This window comes from Frankliniella occidentalis, unplaced genomic scaffold (genome assembly GCF_000697945.3).
Source record: "Frankliniella occidentalis isolate FOCC.00 unplaced genomic scaffold, Focc_3.1 Scaffold5, whole genome shotgun sequence".
In the NCBI taxonomy this organism is placed as follows: domain Eukaryota; kingdom Metazoa; phylum Arthropoda; class Insecta; order Thysanoptera; family Thripidae; genus Frankliniella; species Frankliniella occidentalis.
In genome coordinates, this window is record NW_026267135.1 from 2,467,937 (window position 1) to 2,471,879 (window position 3,943).

Sequence of the window (3,943 nt, forward strand, 5' to 3'; positions counted from 1 at the left end):
GGGGGGGAGTGCGTAGGACGTAGGTCGGTGGAGAGAAAGGACAAGTAGTGAGGAGTGAGGAATAGTGTCAGAAAACAGACAAGGGACAGAGCGGGGCTCACTGCAAAACATTTTCACGTTGTATCCTCTCATTAACCCGAAGTTTTTCCGGTCCGTTCTGTGCGCAAAACACATAATCTTGACCATGATTGTTTTGTTTTTTGTATTTGTTTTGTATTTTTAAGATTACTTAACGAAATATCTGTGTATTACAAATTAAAATTAAGCCGCTTGATTCCCGATACGTTTGCGACGAGCTCGTTAAATTCAAATATGGCACTTCATGGGAAACCGTTTGCTAAAGATGCGCATCAGTCATTCGCCAATAAATATGAAACCGCCAGGAGCCATGGGTTTCATAGCGCCTGGCTGGTAGGCAACATCTCGCCTGCAGTGCATGCGTGTACTGCGGGGTGGCCTATCTCGAGTCTCGCAGGCGCCGAGCCCCCGTAGGTAACCGGCCGAACGCCGTAGGTAACCGGCCGGACGAATCCGAGAAGAGCGTGCGATTCCTGACAAGAACGAGATGTATATTCTTTCTCCGACAAGGGTCTGCACAACGCAATTGTGTGTGTGGTGTGAGAGAGAGAGAGAGAGAAGGGCGGGGGTAATATCCGTGTCGAGTCGCTCTATCAGGGGATAACCATGTTTGTGCGATAACTCCCATGTAGTTAGGCCCTTTTGGAGCGCGCGGGGCGGGGCGGGCGTGTCGCATTGTTTCGTACGGCCTTCGCCTGGTGCTGTGTATAGCGGGCGCGGTGGCCGAAAATGTGAGTCGGCAGGGGGTCCGCGGTGGCAGAGCAGGAGGCCTGCAGCGGGACATATCATTGTCCGGCTTAACGAGTCCCGGGGAAACACATTTCGCGTCCACATGCGCGCGCCGCCGGGGAGAGGCCGGCCCTATCTGAGCGCCCCGCCTGGCTCACTATTACTTTGCTGACGGCAAACAAAGAGAGAAAAGGTGGAAGGGGGACAGCACCCCCCCAGTGTGTGTAACGGATCTGTGCGCACCCAGCTCACCTTACCATACACGTCATAAATCATAGTGGGAGGGTAGTTTGAGTACTTCCTCGTGCCAACTTGTCCTTTCCCCCAGCCCCAACCTGCAATAACCGTCAAACTTGAACCGTTTTTGGTACCTCTCGGAGTGTACTGATGTGTACTCGGCGCACAAGGACATGTCCAACTAGGAAGATGTACACAAAACCGTAAATGTGTTGTTTTTTTTCATTATTTTATTTATAGTTTTATTTTTTCCAGTTTTGAAAATGCTTCATTATTTCCAATTTTGGGGGACAATGTTTATAATTTTCCGTAAAATTGCGGATTTTAAAATTCCTTCTCACATGCGTTTCTCCTTATCATATTGACGATGTAAGGAAATCTTCCACGCGCCGCTGTCTGCCAAAGACGCAAACATGTATCTCTCTCCTGACAGACACGCTGTGTGTGTGTGAGAGAGAGAGGAGATATTAGGCGGTTTCTCTGCTGCTAGCGCGACAGCGCACACATTCACCTGTTGTTTGTTTGCTGTGTCGCGCTGGCAGCCCGCTGGGCCCACTACCGGGCCGGGAGGTCAGTCGGCCGGTCGCGCACCTGCCCCGCGGTAAGTTTTGTCAATGACATGGTTCAAATCCCGTAGCAGACCATTTTTTTAATTGATAGTCGTAGCAGGTGTGCGTGCGGTTTTTCGTACCCCGTAAAAAAAATAGCGCCACCTTGGTATGTCGACGCTTTTGTAACAATCAACTGTGTCATATAAAATTTCAGGTAGTCCTGTTTAAATTTTTGCACTTGAATGTAAGTTATGAGAGTACAAAGCAGCAGCGTCTTGTGCTTCCGTAGAATTCAAATGTGGGGGCCATTATGCAAATACCCGGGCATTTAGAAAACAAACGTCATCACTCTTCTTTACAACACCCCAAAACACTCCTAAGTTTGAAAAACGCGTGTGCTTTGTTTATAATTTTTTTTATGGAACTACTTTTATTTTCATCTTTCTGTTTTTTCTTGTGAATAAAAAAAATACAGGGTGCACTAATACGTACTTCGTTTCACGTTTTGAACGTCCCGCGGCTGGCGCGCGCGTGCGCCCCGTTAGCCTCGAGGGACGCAGCGCGGTATTTTTAAACGCGCGCGCGTGCGGCAAGAGGGCGCGGCAAATGCGAAACGGCGCGCGCGCTTTTACTGCAACTCCCCGCCAATCTCAGCAGCTCCCCTGGTCGAGCTGCGCGGGGGGGCTCGACTCGCTCGCGGCCGCCGCCACCACAACCAACCGTGAGCCAATAAACTGGCTTCAATTTGACGCTCGCAGCGCCAGTGCCGCCAGCGCACTACAAAACCTTTGATGCGGCGCGGTGGTGGCGCGGTGCCGCTGGCGGGGCGATTGGCTGCGTGCAACGCGGACGAGCACGCCCGAGTTGTTGAGTGCTCTGTTGCTGCCGCTGGTGTTACTGACGGTTACTGATGCTGTTTTCCGTGTGCCCACACGACTCAGCTGCAACCCCCCCCCCCCTCCCCGCTTCATTTTGACCGAACGCCACACACACACACGCACACACACACACAGCAAATCACCTTAGTGACCATCTCTCACGTCTCTAAACAACAACAGCGACGACAACAACAACAGCAACAACAACATCCAACGACAAGAACAACCACGAAAGTGACCCGTCACACGTACGTACTATATAATACAGCTCTAGCTGCTACACGCGGCCAAGGCCAGGGAGAGAGTGAGAGAGAGAGAGAGAGAGAGAGAGAGAGAGAGAGAGAGAGAGATGGCGGTGAGAGATAGAAGAGGATGGGCGCCGAGGATGGAACACACAGAGACACACACTGCCGCCTTGCCTCGTGGCCCACACAGCTCGCGCGCCCGGCCCGGGATCACGTCACGGCCAGCATCATCACCCTTTGACCCCGGCGGCCGGGACCTCTCTGCTCCTCTTCCGCGAGGGCGCGTCTTCCTATGCAGCCCTCGGCCAGGCCGCGTCACACACAGATTATCTCTCGACCCCCCCCCCCTTTCTCTCTCTCTCCTTCTTGCCCTCTCTCTCTCTCTTTCTCTCTCTCTCACCCTCTTTCTTGCTCTCTCTCTCTCCCTCTTGCTCGCTCTCTCTCTCATTCTCTCTCTCACTCTCTCTCTCTCTTTGCCCCTCCCCCTCCCTCTCTGCAGTATGTTTCTCCCCTATCCGCACACGCCACGTGTCGCCTCGATGTGGTGTGAAATAGCCCCTTCTCTCCTCCCCCCTCCCGCTATACCCCTCAATCCCCGGTGTATCGGGCAGTAATGCGACAAAGTCCGTCATTTGTGACAGCGACGCACGTCCAGCCGAGCAGCTCCCGCCTTCTTCTCTCTCTCTCTCTCTCTCCCTCGCTGTCTCTCGCTCTCCCTCTCCCTCTCGCTCGGCGCGCGGGTCGTCCTCCTGACGTTGAGTTATAGACGGCCGTGTGTCCGCAGTGTGACGCGTCGTGGCGACTTGGCTCGTGGCGGGGCGTGGCGGGGCGTGGCGGGGCGTGGCGTGGCGGGGCGTGGCGGGGCGTGGCTGGACGGACAGGAGAACGGGATGGGCCGTGTCACCTGACACCCTGCGCTACTGTAAGGGTGGACCGCAAGTCGCTCTCTCTCTCTCTCTCTCTCTCTCTCTCTCTCTCTCTCTCTCTCTCTCTCCTCACAAATACCACCACCTCCCACTCGCCACGAAACGCGCGCGCGCACACACACACACACACACACACACACACACACCAGCTTCCTTCCGCACACAGGACGAACCATGATAAGCCAACAACACAACTCCTGCTAGAAAAAAAATGTTTTTCTTTTTTTTTTTTTCGAAAAAGAAATCAAGTTATTCGTCATGTTTAAATACAGCACTGGTGTAAATCCCATCAGAAAATT